Source organism: Peromyscus maniculatus, chromosome X, assembly GCF_049852395.1.
Source record: "Peromyscus maniculatus bairdii isolate BWxNUB_F1_BW_parent chromosome X, HU_Pman_BW_mat_3.1, whole genome shotgun sequence".
In the NCBI taxonomy this organism is placed as follows: domain Eukaryota; kingdom Metazoa; phylum Chordata; class Mammalia; order Rodentia; family Cricetidae; genus Peromyscus; species Peromyscus maniculatus.
The window spans coordinates 134,547,984-134,563,371 of NC_134875.1; the positions used below are offsets into that span (position 1 = coordinate 134,547,984).

At 42.7% G+C, this 15,388-nt stretch overlaps 2 pseudogenes; both read right to left on the minus strand.

Annotated features, from left to right (window-relative positions):
- The window catches only part of LOC143270691 (selenoprotein W-like), a 640-nt pseudogene extending 15 nt beyond the window's left edge, over positions 1-625 (minus strand).
- A 13,051-nt stretch (positions 626-13,676) lies between these two features.
- Positions 13,677-14,090, minus strand: LOC143271028 (selenoprotein W-like; annotated as a pseudogene).
- Between the last annotated feature and the right edge of the window lie 1,298 nt (positions 14,091-15,388).

The window sequence follows — 15,388 nt, forward strand, 5'->3', positions numbered from 1 at the left end:
TGGGAACAGTTGGCAACATGGCTGCTTATCTTCTTGCAGTCTGAGCTGGAGAAGGGAAACCAAGGCAGGAGGGTAGATGGGAGACATGGAGGAATTCAGGGAGAGGTGAGGAAGAGGGCAGAAGGGCAGGGCAGGGTGCGTGCACAGGTGGATTCCGGGGAGGCACACCCCCTCACAGAGGCACCCTCTGGCCTGACTTGGTGGCCGCAGGAACATCGAGGAAAGACCACAGGTCTGAGACATTTCAGTCCTTCCTGTCTTAAGGCGGCTGCCAGGAGGTCACCCTGCCTCCAGGGGTCACTGGCACTGAGCCAGGGCAGCTTTGATGGCGGTCACCAGTTTCCGAAACTTGCTTTCTGTATCCACGTAGCCATCACCTCTCTTCTTGGAGTGAACCAACTTCCCGGCTACCGTCACTTCAAAGAACCCGGTGACCTGGGGAGTCCCCTCGCCACAAATGTCCAGGCATCCGGGAAACTCATGTTCTAGCTTCTCCTTGAGCTGGAGATACTTGGGCTTGTAGCCTCAAGCTCCACAATACAAGACTCGAACAGCGAGCGCCATGGCTCCAGATCGCATCCCCGCACAGAGCGAGGACCCGACCGCAGAGCAACAAGGACCTCGAGGTCTCATCTGTTTAGTTCTTTAGCCCATTTTTTAATTGGATTGTTCAGTATTTTGATGTCTAGTTTCTTGAGTTCTTTATATACTGTGGAGATCAATCCTCTGTCAGATGTGGGGTTGGTGAAGATCTTTTCCCTTTCTGTAGGCTGTCTTTTTGTCTTTTGCCCTGCAAAAGCTTCTCAGTTTCAAGAGGTCCCATTTATTAATTGTGCTCAGGGTCTGTGCTGTTGGTGTTTTATTTAGGAAGTGATCTCCGATGCCAATGTGTTCAAGAGTGCTTCCTACTTTCTTTTCTATTAAGTTTAGTGTAACTGGATTTATGTTGAGGTCTTTGATCCACTTGGACTTGAGTTTTGTGCATGACAACAGATATGGATCTATTTGCAATCTTTTACATATTGACATCCAGTTATGCCAGCACCATTTATTGAAGATACTTTCTTTTTTCCATTGTATAGTTTTGGCTTCTTTGTCGAAAACCAGGTGTTCATATGTGCATGGATTAATGTCAGGGTCTTCAATTCGATTCCATTGGTCCGTATGTCAGTTTTTATACCAGTACCAAGCTGTTTTTATTACTATAGCTCTATAGTAGAGCTTGAGGTCAGGGATGGTGATGCCTCCAGAGGTTGCTTTATTATACAGGATTCTTTTAGCTATCCTGGGTCTTTTGTTTTTCCATATGATATTGACTATTGTTCTTTCCAAGTCTGTGAGGAATTGTGTTGGGATTTTGATGGGGATTGCATTGAATCTGTAGATTGCTTTTGGTAAGATTGCCACTTTTACTATGTTAATCCTAGCTATCCATGAGCACGGAAGATCCTTCCATTTTCTGATATCTTCTTCAATTTCTTTCTTTAGAGATTTAAAGTTCTTATCAAAAAGGTCCTTCACTTGTTTAGTTAGTGTTATCCCAAGGTATTTTATATTATTTGTGGCTATTGTAAAGGGTGATGTTTCTCTGACTTCTTTCTCAGCCCTTTTATCATTTGTGTATAGGAGGGCTACTGATTTTTTTGAGTTGATCTTGTATCCTGCCGCATTACTGAAGGGGTTTATCAGCTGTAGAAGTTCTCTGGTAGAGTTTTGGGGGTCACTTATGTATACTATATCATCTGCAAATAGTGAAAGTTTGACTTCTTCCTTGCCAATTTGTATCCCTTTGATCTCCTTTTGTTGTTTTATTGCTCTAGCTAGAACTTCTAGTACTATATTGAATAAGTATGGGGAGAGCGGACAGCCTTGTCTTGTTCCTGATTTTAGTGGTATCGCTTTGAGTTTCTCTCCGTTTAACTTGATGGTGGCTGTTGGCTTGCTGTAAATTGCCTTTATTATGTTTAGGAATGTTCTAAAGGACCTGATCTCTCTAAGACCTTTATCATTAAGGGTTGTTGGATTTTTTCAAAGGCTTTTTCAGCATCTAGTGAGATGATCATGTGTTTTTTTTCTTTCAGATTATTTATATGGTGTATTACATTGACAGATTTTCATATGCTGAACCATCCTTGCATCCCTGGGATGAAACCTACTTGGTGATGGTGGATAATTTTTTTGATGTGTTCTTGGATTCGGTTTACCAATATTTTATTGAGTGTTTTTGCATCAATGTTCATGAGGGAGAGTGGTCTGTAATTCTCTTTCTTTGTTGCATCTTTGTGTGGTTTGGGTATCAAGGTAATTGTAGCCTCGTAGAAAGAGTTTGGTAATGTTCCTTCTGTTTCTATTGTGTGGAACAATTTGAAGCAATTTGAAGAGTATTGGAAATCTGGTAGAATTCTGCACCGAAGCCATCTGGTCCTGGGCTTTTTTTTTTTTTTTTTTTTTTTTTGGTTGGGAGACTTTTGATGACTGTTTCTATTTCTTTAGGGGTTATTGGTCTATTTAAATAGTTTATCTGGTCTTGGTTTAACTTTGGTATGTGGTATCTATCCAGAAAATTGTCCATTTCTTCCAGATTTTCCAATTTTGTGGAGTACAGGTTTTTGAAGTATGATCTGATGATTCTCTGGATTTCCTCGTTGTCTGTTGTTATGTCTCCCTTTTCGTTTTTTTGATTTTGTTAATTTGGGTGCTCTCTCTTTGCCTTTTGGTTAATTTGGCTAGAGGTTTGTCTATCTTGTTGATTTTTTTCAAAGAACCAACTCTTTGTTTCATTGATTTTTTTGTATTGTTTTCTTGGTTTCTATTTCGTTGATTTCAGCCCTCAATTTGATTATTTACTGGTGTCTATTTCTCCTCGGTGAGTTTGTTTCCTTTTGTTCTAGGGCTTTCAGTTGTGCTGTTAATTCATTGGTATGAGCTTTCTCAATCTTCTTTATGTGTGCATTTAGAGCTATGAATTTTCCTCTTAGCACTGCTTTCATAGTGTCCCATAAGTTTGGGTATGTTGTACTTTCATTTTCATTGAATTCTAGGAAATCTTTAATTTCTTTATTTATTTCTTCCTTGACCCATTGGTGTTTCAGGTGGGCATTATTCAGTTTCCATGAGATTGTAGGCTTTCTATAATTGTTGTTGTTGCAATCTAACTTTAAGGCATGGTGGTCTGATAAGATACAGGAGGTTATTCCAATGTTTTTGTATCTGTTGAGATTTGCTTTGTGACCAAGCATGTGGTCAATTTTTGAGAAGGTTCCATGGGGTGCTGAGAAGAAGGTATATTCTTTTGTGTTAGGATGGAATGTTCTGTAGATAGCGATGAAGTCCATATGAGTCATAACATCAGTTAGGTCCTTTATTTCTTTGTTAAGTTTCAGTCTGGTAGATCTGTATTTTGGTGAGAGTGGGGTGTTGAAGTCTCCCACTACTAATGTGTGGGGTTTGATGTGCGATTTAAGCTTTAGTAATGTTTCTTTTATGAATGTGGGTCCCTTTGTATTTGGGGCATAAATGTTCAGAATTGAGACTTCATCTTGGTGGATTTTTCCTGTGATAAATATGAAATGTCCATCCTGATCTCTTTAGATTGATTTTAGTTTGAAGTCTATTTCATTAGATATTAGGATAGCTACATCAGCTTGCTTCTTAGGTCCATTTGATTGGAAAGCCTTTTCCCAGCCCTTTACTCTGAGGTAGTGTCTGTCTTTGAAGTTAAGGTGTGTTTCTTGTATGCAACAGAAGAATGGATCCTGTTTTCTTATCCATTCTGTTAGTCTGTGTCTTTTTATAGGTGAGTTGAGACCATTGATATTGATGGATATTAATGACCAGTGATTGTTAATTCCTGTTATTTTTTCGTGGTAGTGTTGTGTTTTCCTTCTTTGGTATTTGTTGGTGTGGGGTTATCTATTGCCTGAGTTTTCATGGGTGTGTTTAGTTTCTTTAGGTTGGATTTTTCCTTCTAGTGCTTTCTGTAGGGCTGGGTTTGTGGACTGGTATTGTTTAAATCTGGTTTTATCATGGAATATTTTGTTTACTCCGCCTATGGTGATTGAGAGTTTTGCTGGGTATAATAGTCTGGGTTGGCATCCGTGGTCTCTTAGTGTCTGCATGAGATTTGTCCAGGACCTTCTAGCTTTCATAGTCTCTATTGAGTAGTCTGGTGTTATTCTGATGGGTTTACCTTTATATGTTACTTGGTCTTTTTTCTTTGTGTCTCTTAATATTTTTTCTTTGTTCTGTATGTATTTTGATTATTATGTGACGAAGGGACTTTTTTTTTTTTTTGATCCAGCCTATTTGGTGTTCTGTAAGCTTCTTGTATCTTCATAGGTATTTCTTTCTTTAGGTTAGGAAAGTTTTCTTCTGTGATTTTGTTGAATATATTTTCTGTGCCTTTGAGTTGGTATTCTTCTCTTTCTTCTATCCCTATTATTCTTAGGTTTGGTCTTTTCATGGTGTCCCAGATTTCTTAAACGTTTTGTGTTTCGACTTTGTCTTTAGTGTTTTCTTTGATTGACAAATCTATTTTCTCTATTGTGTTTTCAGTGTCAGAGATTCTCTGTTCCATCTCTTGCATTCGGTTGGTTTTGTTTGCTTCTGTAATTCCTGTTCATTTAGTCAGGATTTCTATTTCCAGCATTCCCTCAGTTTGTGTTTTCTTTATTGTCTCAATTTCATTTTTCAGATCTTGAATTGTCTCCTTCATCTGTTTAATTACTTTTTCTTGGTTTTCTTTGATTTCTTCCAATTTTTTGTTTGTTTTTTCTTCCATTTCTTTAAGGGAATTTTTATTTCTTCTTTAAGGGCCTCTATCATCTTCTTTTTTTTTTTTTTTTTTTTTTGTTTTGTTTTGTTTTTCGAGACAGGGTTTCTCTGTGTAGCTTTGCGCCTTTCTGGAACTCACTTGGTAACCCAGGCTGGCCTCGAACTCACAGAGATCCGCCTGCCTCTGCCTCCCGAGTGCTGGGATTAAAGGTGTGCGCCACCACCGCCCGGCCCTCTATCATCTTCTTAAACTCATTTTTAGGATTGATTTCTTCTGCTTCTTCTGTCTTGGTATGTTCAGGTCTTGCAGGTGTAGAATCACTAGGTCCTGATGTTGTCATATAGGTCTTTATGTTGTTGCCTGTATTTTTGCACTGGCATCTACTCATTTCTTCCTCTGCTCGGTGCAGGTGGTGTCTGTGTCTGAAGATGCCTCTCTTGTTCTAATTGTTAGTCTTGGTTCACTAGGAGTTCTTGGTTAAATTGGTGCTGTTGGACTCTGTTTCTCCAGGAGCAGCTTAGTCCAAACAGTGTTAGTGGGTTCTGTCTCAGGGAGCAGTTGTTTCCAGTTGGTGCAGGGTGGGCTTATGGTTTCAGTGGTTCTTAGGTTCGTAGGGGTTGGTTTTTATTTTTGTTGTTGTTTTTGTTTTTTGGTGTTTTTTTTTTTTTGGTGGGGAAGCAGGGAAAGGTAGCTGTCTGGTCCCTGGAACTCTGATGGGTAGGGCCTAGGGCTAGAGACCTGATCTGCCGGTCTGGAGATGGGAGCTTACCTGTTCAAAGTTGGTGTAGTGTAGGCTTATGATTCTGGTGATCTGATTCAGTGGCTGGGCATCGCCTTCTTTTGTGTTCTCAGGTCACGTTTTTGCTCATTCGTCAACTCCTCAGCTGATCTTGTTTTCTCAGACTGCAAACTGTAGGATTCTGAATCCTCTCCCGGATGGATTTCAGCTGAGCAGGGTAGTCTCACCAATACCTCCAAGTTGTTAGGTTTCACAGGATCAGCAGCTGGGCCCTAGGTTGGCCTCAACAGAGGGTTCAGATCCGTTCTGGTCTAGTCCCACTGAGATGGCTCCTTCCCCGGATGCTGGGATTAAAGGCATCCCTGTTCCAAGCTCTTGATTAAGAGCCTGTTTTCACTAACTCTTCTGTTGTCAACTTCTTAATAATAATCGATTTTAATGAAACTCCCAAATGAGGGTGAACTTTAGTCAACCTGGAGATTCCTGGGTGGGAAGTGGGGGCTGGAAACCAGGGTTCTTTGCTCCAGCTCACTACAAGACCTTTCTCCACACGTTTCCTTTGAGCTCCAGCGATTAAGGTTGTTTGAGTCTGCTTGATGTGTATGGGTAGAAGAAAGGAAGACCTCATAATTTATTGTACTGGCAATTAAAGAGGATCATTTTCTGTGACTTTAGAAATGTTAAGGCAATATTAAGTATTAACTATGGTAGCAGTTTTATAACATATCCTCTTCAACAAAGCAAGTCTCTATGACCTCTCCCCATAAACAGTTTTCTCTCAGTTGATGAGTTGAAATAATGTATTTAAACATGAACCTGAATTTTTCTTTTGAATCCCTGAAATTTTTTGCACATATCTGGTGGCATTAAGTGTTCTTTATTTCATGCTTTAATCAGTATATGTGTTAAGGTGTTTACTATTTTAAAATGGGGACATAATCACATACTTTGGAATCTGTTGAAGTCCTCAGACTATTCAGACGGAATACGGTTAGACTGAGTGACATTCTGTTCTTTCCCTACCATGTGTATCTCAGACTCAAACACACACATTTCTTCCTTCTCATAAGACTGAACTATGAAGGCTGATTTTTATCTGGCTATAAACAGCAAAGAGCAGAATCAGATGTTGTCTAAAAGGTCTTTTGAAACTGTGGGACTCAGTATCGCTGAGTTACAAAGGGATCAGGATTCGTGGTTTTTTGGTCATAAAAACACTGCAGATCCAAAAAAAAAAAAAGAGTTCATATCCAGTGATTTCTTCTAAAACAACACAGAGCCACATAAACCCCCACAAACAGAGCAGATCTCCTGTAATGCACAACCATAGTCAAGTCAGAGACTTCATCAACGGGGAAAATGGCAGAAATAGATCCTAGATCTGACACCTTGTAATCTAGACCCAGGAACAATCAAGACGCACACGCACTGAGACATTACCAGCAACAGGTGAGGCCTCAACACGGAGATGCACAAGGCTGAAGATCAGACAGTAACAGCCTGGTACACATGTAACCAGGTAAGGCAGGGAATGTGTTCTTAGAAATAGTGCCCTCCACTGTGGCTGGAGAGATGGCCCAGAGGCCAGGAGCACTGGCTGCTCTTCCAGCGGTCCCGAGTTCAATTCCCAGGAACCACATGGTTCACAACCATGTATAAAGACATCTGGCGCCCTCTTCTGACCTGCATGGTTCACAACCATCTATAAAGACATCTGGCGCCCTCTTCTGATCTGCAGGGGTACATGCAAACAGAACACTGTATATACAATACATAAATCTAAAAAAAAAAATGAGACTAAACAAGTTGGACAATTCCCCAAAATTTCAAATAACTTAGAAGCTTAGAAGCGTAGAAGCATTACATAATATGATATACACATCCCAATAGTTATATCACAAAGTCTAGGACAATTGGTTTATTTGAGACAGGGTATCACTAGCTATGGCTGTAGACCAGGCTGGACTCACAGAGATCTACTTGCCTCCTGAGATCTGCCTCCCATGTGCTGGAATTAAAGGTGTGCAGAGGTGGTGATATTTTGTTGTACTCTAATAAAAGTTGAAGATCGCCGGGCGGTGGTGGCGCACGCCTGTAATCCCAGCACTTGGGAGGCAGAGGCAGGCAGATCTCTGTGAGTTCGAGGCCAGCCTGGGCTACAGAGTGAGTTCCAGGAAAGGCGCAAAGCTACACAGAGAAACCCTGTCTCGAAAAATCAAAAAAAAAAAAAAAAAAAGTTGAAGATCAGAGAAGACAGAGCCACTCACTAGATTAACATAAAGGTCAGGCAGTGGTGGCATACACTTTTAATCCTATCCCTCAGGAGGCAGAGATCTCGGTGAGTTCAAGGCCACACTGGGATACATGAGATTGATCCAGTCTAGGAGAGGAACAGAGCCAGGCAGTGGTGGCACACACCTTTAACCCTAGTATTTGGGAAGCACACACATCATTGATCCCAGCACTAGGAAGGTGATATAGGAAGTGAAATGGCTGGGCGGGGAAAGGCAGACAAGGCTGAGGAGACAGGAACTAGAGCCCTTTTGGCTGAAGACTCGGGGCATTCAGCCAGAGGATTCCTGGAGTTGGCGAGGTGAGGAGCGGCTGTGGCTTGTTCCTTTGTCTCTCTGACTTTTCAGCGTTTACTGCAATATCTGTCTCTGGGTTTTTATTAAAAGACCATTTAGGATTCATGCAATACCTAGAACCATGTATTCATTTCCAATCCATTATTGCTACATTAAGAAGTCATAATCTTAGAGTCACAAAACACCACCAAACTACCTTACCTTTCTACAGTCGGAAGCCAGAATGACCAAAATCAATGTATCAGCAGCAGGGCTCCGTTGCTCCTGGAGGACCAAGGGGAGTTTTTCCCCCCTGGCTTTCTTGGTCTAGAGAGGTGTTTAGTCCTTGGCTTTGGCCCTCTGTCTATCTTCAAAGACAGCAACAGTAGTTCATCTTCACCCTGGATGTCTCTCCTTCCTTTCCCCTCCTTCTGATGTCACACTGGTTCCTCTGCCTCTGACTGCCCTGCCTCTGTCTTTCAAGGACCCAGGGATAATGCTGAACTTCACTTGACACAGGGACAAGGAGCTTCCTATTCAGGAAATGAACACAGAAACAGAGCAGGGAACTAGAGCGAAAGAAAATATCCCCACAAACCCACAAAGATGCCAGAATTCTTACATTCTGGCATACACACTTCAAGAGATCAGAAAACTAACATGATAGGACATGTACACAAAAGATCAGATTAGAAACCTCCCATCATACGACATACAGCACCCACCAAATGGCTCAGGGCACAAATTCTGGGACCTACACCACCCAACAGATCAGACACACAGTCTCCTGGCTCATCACCGATGCAGAGATGACAGTCCATCACACACACTTACAGGCAGATCATGTAGGGTTTCCATCCAGAGCGGTACACCGAGAACTCATACGCACCACCTGGGACACTGAGAGTTTCATTGACATGGAAACCCCGCCCACCATAGTCTCTTTTGCAAAACAACAACACACGTTCATTTTCTTTCTTATATTTCTGGAGGCAAGAAGGCCAAGGGGGAGGGTTACAGTGTCAAAGTCAAGGCCTTAGCAGGACTTCTTGCCTCTGGCGTTCATCATGGAGAATCCAGTTCCCACAAAGTGCCCACATCGCCCAGCTCACTGCCTTATCCTCCATCCTCAAAGGCAGCAGCATTTCACCTTCAAATCTCTATTTCCTCTCCAAGCCCCTTCTCTGCCTCTCCATCTACCCGGCTCTCTGTCTGGATGAGCCCTGCTTATCTTTTCTCGCCCAGCTTACTGACCTTCTCCTTATACTCAGTTCGTGCCTTCCTCTTACAACATTTGTCTTCACGTTGGACCACCCAGGTCATTAATCTAGGATTATTTCCCCCTCCCAGGATGCTTAGTTTAATCACACCTGCCAAGTTCCCCTTTCCAGCTTCATTATTATAACTGCTGGTTCCAGGGACTTGGAACTGAACATCTTTGGAGTACTGCTATCTGACCACCAAAGACATACACACACACCAAAGGCCCACAGACTTCACGTTGTGATGCATCAGGGTCACCTTGGAAATCCAGGATCACCTCCCCATCTCAAGATTACTGCTTTGTCAAGCTAGGCAATGGTGGCCCATGCCTTTAATCCCAGCACTCAAAGCAAGAATAGGCAGATCTGTGATTTCGAGGCCAGCCTGGTCTACAGAGCAAGATCCAGGACAGCCACCAAAACTGCATTGAGAAACCCTGTCTCAGAAAACAAAAACAAAACAAACAAACACAAAACAAGCAAAAAACCCACAATGTTTTGGGGTTGGATATTTAGCTCAGTGGTAGACCGCTTGCCTAGCAAGCACAAGGCCCTGGGTTAGGTCCTCAGCTCCAGAAAAAAAGAAAAAGAAAAGAAAAAAAAAACCATGGAGAGCCTAAAGACTCCACAGCCTGGACATCTACCTGGAAGTGTGTCATACAGATATGAGTTAAAAAAAATCACATGAACTTAGAGATGAACTACCAAACCTCAGAGATCTGACAACATGAGACACACATGTCCCAACAGTTCAGGGGACATCCCTGTAGAGCTCAGAGACCAAACTGGGGGGGGGGGGGCTAGGGAACTTGCCTGGTGTGTGTGTGTGTGTGTGTGTGTGTGATCCTTAGGTCTGATACTCAAAAGTGCAGGAAAGACAGCTTAGAGAACAAACAGGTCCCCAGGTCAAGTTTTCATGAGTAGATCTAAAAGCTCAAGTGCTGTGATAACACCTTCAACACAGATAAAAGACATCACAATCTCCAGTTATGCCAGGGAACCTGAGACTAGGCAACCTGGCGACTTGCTGCCCTGGAGGACCCCACAATGCCAGCTGAGCGGAGGAATATTGCAAAAATAAATAAATAAAAATAACACAGAGGAAAAAAAGATACGTGTCAGAAGAGGGAATCGAACCCACACCTCCTTTCGGAGACCAGAATACCCGCAGGGAAGGCTGTCTGCTTGGGTCTGGCGCCTAGACCACTGGGCTGTACTGACACCTGAGAAGCTCTGCCTTTCTGCTTCTCTTGAAGCCTGCTTGCTGCTACGTGTGCAGTCATTCTACAATGTCCCTCCCAGCTGGCTGCAGCAGCCAATAGTGAGCTGCACGCTGTCGCTCCCTGTAGACCCAGCAACGCAGCAACACAGGGAGAGATGGAGAGAGGCGGGCATCATGGAGTAGCGGCTGCGGATCGCGCTGTCACCCTTGTTTCTGGGCAAATGCAGCCAGGGATTGGGATACAACCAGAGACCAGACTGGGAGCTCCGGGCTTCCCTCTGAGCGACCCGGGTTAGGTGAGGGTCTCTCCAGCAGCGGCGACGCAACTCGGAATGCTTTAGCTTGCAAAGGGAAGGCTCAGGACCTCCCTGCAGAACAGTCCTGGACCGGCTGGAGGATGGCTGAGTGCCTTCCTCCCACACCATCGTCTTCCCTTCCTCCCTTCCCCTGACTTCTTCCTCCATGTAACCCCAACACTTCCCTTTGCCCTGGTGCGCTGATGAGGGAGATAATCAGTATTGCTATTCAACCTGCGAGAAAACCACCATCATCACCACCCCCCCCCCCACCACACACACACACAAAACCTACCACCAAAAAAAAAAAAAAAAAAACCACATAAGGCTACTGTGGGAGCCCGTTTTCGGGTTCCTCGTGGCTTTACCCAGCAGTTCCGCATAGAGGATGATTAGGACCACGGGCCTGAGTGCAGGTATCTTAGATGGTTTGCACTTGGCTGTGCTGGGGGGAGGAGGTCTTTTGCTCCCCATCCCTTGGCCACTCTATAAAAACCCTGGGGCAGAGACAGTCAGGGGCTGTTGGAATAGGTTCCAGGCCCTCTCGAGGCTATCCTTTATTTTCTATTTGTTTATCTTCGCAAGATTCTCCGCTATAAATCCTCCTATCTAATATTTCCTGCTGCTCACACTCAAGAAATTCTGGGGAACTGTGGGCGTGGTGGGTAAACGCCCCACAGGCTAGGAAAGGTAGAAGGGTCAGAATTGCTGAAGAAAAATCTCATTAGAGCAATTTCCTTTTGAAAAAAAAAAAAGGAGACATCAGACTCTCTTGTCCTTTCTCCAATGAATGCATCAGACATTTAACACCATCAAACATCACCTACAAATTTTAGTTCAGGAAATTTACATCTTGGCATCCACATCAACAGAAAGATGATGCATAACCAGGAGACCATTAAACCACAAAGAGCTTATCAATTGCACACCCTGTATACACACCCAACTTGATCAGAGACCACACTGCCCCAAGGTAATGACCCAGAAACAGATCAGAGACTTTATTTTCTGTGGCATACCCTTAAAGAGATGACAGTTTACACCCTCATTTATCTGCAGATGGATCCAAGAAATTACAATATCAGATACACTCCTATAAAAGTGGATCAGAGCCGGGCGGTGGTGGCGCACACCTTTAATCCCAGCACTCGGGAGGTAGAGCCAGGCGGATCTCTTTGAGTTCGAGGCCAGCCTGGGCTACCAAGTGAGTTCCAGGACAGGCGCAAAGCTATGCAGAGAAACCCTGTCTCAAAAAACCAAAAAAAAAAAAAAAAAAAAAAAAAAAAAGTGGATCAGAGCTCATACTTTGGGACAACACCAACAAAGAGCTTATAGGTTTCACAGCATGAACAGGTGTCAGGAATCTCAGAGGCTACCAACAGTTCAGAATCCTAACACTATTTGATATTGTGATCACATTGGTCAGGCAGCTGAAGTCCTGGAATATGTGACCACAGACACATTAGAGGTCTGCCCAAAGACCCACAAACAAATCACAGTCTTCAAACTCAAGACCCTGAGTCATGCACACAAATAGATCAAAAAGTTCACCTTTTCTCATAAAATTATTTTCTATTTATTTGATGTAGCCAACACTGTAGTACTCTATGTTCAAACACAAATCTTCAAATCTCAGAAATGTTTGCTTATGGAAAATAATTAATACTAAATATTTGAATCTGTTTTATGTCTGTCTGGTTACTACTGATCTGGAAGTAACCTACTCTGTACCATATTTATTTTTTGTTAACTTCTTTTTTATGTTTAATTAATTAATTAATTTTTCTATTATCAGCTTGATACAGTATAAATTCTTATCTTAATAGTGAAATGTTTCATTGCCGCTTGTTCAGTAATTAAATAAAACCAAAACTTATTATAAGCCACAGTCATCCTAGGGTCCCCCCTGCTATGTAGCCTCCCTGTTTCTGTGGGTTGCAGTCTGATTGTTCTTTGCTTTATATCTAGAATCCACTTATGAGTGAGTATATACCATGTTCATCCTTCTGGGTTTGGGTTACCTCACTCAGGATCTTTTCTAGATCCATCCATTTGCCTGCAAATTTCATGATGTCATTGTTTTTCTCTGCTGAGTAGTACTCCATTGTGTATATGTTCCACATTTTCTTAATCCATTCTTCATTGACGGGCATCTAGGTTGTTTCCAGGTTCTGGCTATTACAAATAGTGCTGCTATGAACATAGCTGAGCATGTATCTTTGTGGTATGAATCAGCATTCCTTGGGTATATGCCCAAGAGTGGGATGGCTGGGTCTTGAGGTAGTTTGATTCCTAATTTTCTGAGAAACCACCATACTGATTTCCACAGTGGTTGTACAAGTTTACATTCCCACCAACAGTGGAGGAGTGTTCCCTTTGCTCCACATCCTCTCCAACATTGACTGTCATTGGTGTTTTTGATCGTAGCCATTCTGACAGGTGTAAGGTGGTGTCTCAGAGTCATTTTGATTTGCATTTCTCTGATGATTAAGGATATTGAGCATTTCTTTAAACGTCTTTCAGCCATTTGTGTTTCTTGCTTTGTGAATTCTCTGTTTAGTTCTTTTTTTGTTTTGTTTTGTTTTGTTTAGTTGCCTCATCCAACTTTTATTCGACTGGGAACAGTTGGCAACATGGCTGCTTATCTTCTTGCAGTCTGAGCTGGAGAAGGGAAACCAAGGCAGGAGGGTAGATGGGAGACATGGAGGAATTCAGGGAGAGGTGAGGAAGAGGGCAGAAGGGCAGGGCAGGGTGCGTGCACAGGGAGGCACACCCCCTCACAGAGGCACCCTCTGGCCTGACTTGGTGGCCGCAGGAACATGGAGGAAAGACCACAGGTCTGAGACATTTCAGTCCTTCCTGTCTTAAGGCGGCTGCCAGGAGGTCACCCTGCCTCCAGGGGTCACTGGCACTGAGCCAGGGCAGCTTTGATGGCGGTCACCAGTTTCCGAAACTTGCTTTCTGTATCCACGTAGCCATCACCTCGCTTCTTGGAGTGAACCAACTTCCCGGCTACCGTCACTTCAAAGAACCCGGTGACCTGGGGAGTCCCCTCGCCACAAATGTCCAGGCATCCGGGAAACTCATGTTCTAGCTTCTCCTTGAGCTGGAGATACTTGGGCTTGTAGCCTCAAGCTCCACAATACAAGACTCGAACAGCGAGCGCCATGGCTCCAGATCGCATCCCCGCACAGAGCGAGGACCCGACCGCAGAGCAACAAGGACCTCGAGGTCTCATCTGTTTAGTTCTTTAGCCCATTTTTTAATTGGATTGTTCAGTATTTTGATGTCTAGTTTCTTGAGTTCTTTATATACTGTAGAGATCAGTCCTGTCAGATGTGGAGTTGGTGAAGATCTTTTCCCATTCTGTAGGCTGTCTTTTTGTCTTATTGACTGTGTCTTTTGCCCTGCAAAAGCTTCTCAGTTTCAAGAGGTCCCATTTATTAATTGTGCTCAGTGTCTGTGCTGTTGGTGTTATATTTAGGAAGTGATCTCCGATGCCAATGTGTTCAAGAGTGCTTCCTACTTTCTTTTCTGTTAAGTTTAGTGTAACTGGATTTATGTTGAGGTCTTTGATCCACTTGGACTTGAGTTTTGTGCATGGCAACAGATATGGATCTATTTGCAATCTTTTACATATTGACATCCAGTTATGCCAGCACCATTTGTTGAAGATACTTTCTTTTTTCCATTGTATAGTTTTGGCTTCTCTGTCAAAAACCAGGTGTTCATATGTGCATGGATTAATGTCAGGGTCTTCAATTCGATTCCATTGGTCGGTATGTCAGTTTTTATACCAGTACCAAGCTGTTTTTATTACTATAGCTCTATAGTAGAGCTTGAGGTCAGGGATGGTGATGCCTCCAGAGGTTGCTTTATTATACAGGATTCTTTTAGCTATCCTGGGTCTTTTGTTTTTCCATATGATATTGACTATTGTTCTTTCCAAGTCTGTGAAGAATTGTGTTGGGATTTTGATGGGGATTGCATTGAATCTGTAGATTGCTTTTGGTAAGATTGCCACTTTTACTATGTTAATCCTAGCTATCCATGAGCACGGAAGATCCTTCCATTTTCTGATATCTTCTTCAATTTCTTTCTTTAGAGATTTAAAGTTCTTATCAAAAAGGTCCTTCACTTGTTTAGTTAGTGTTATCCCAAGGTATTTTATATTATTTGTGGCTATTGTAAAGGGTGATGTTTCTCTGACTTCTTTCTCAGCCCTTTTATCATTTGTATATTGGAGGGCTACTGACTTTTTTGAGTTGATCTTGTATCCTGCCACTTTACTGAAGGAGTTTATCAGCTGTAGGAGTTCCCTGGTAGAGTTTTGGGGGTCACTTATGTATACTATCATATCATCTGCAAATAGTGAAAGTTTGACTTCTTCCTTTCCAATTTGTATCCCTTTGATCTCCTTTTGTTGTTTTATTGCTCTAGCTAGAACTTCTAGTACTATATTGAATAAGTATGGGGAGAGCGGACAGCCTTGTCTTGTTCCTGATTTTAGTGGAATTGCTTTGAGTTT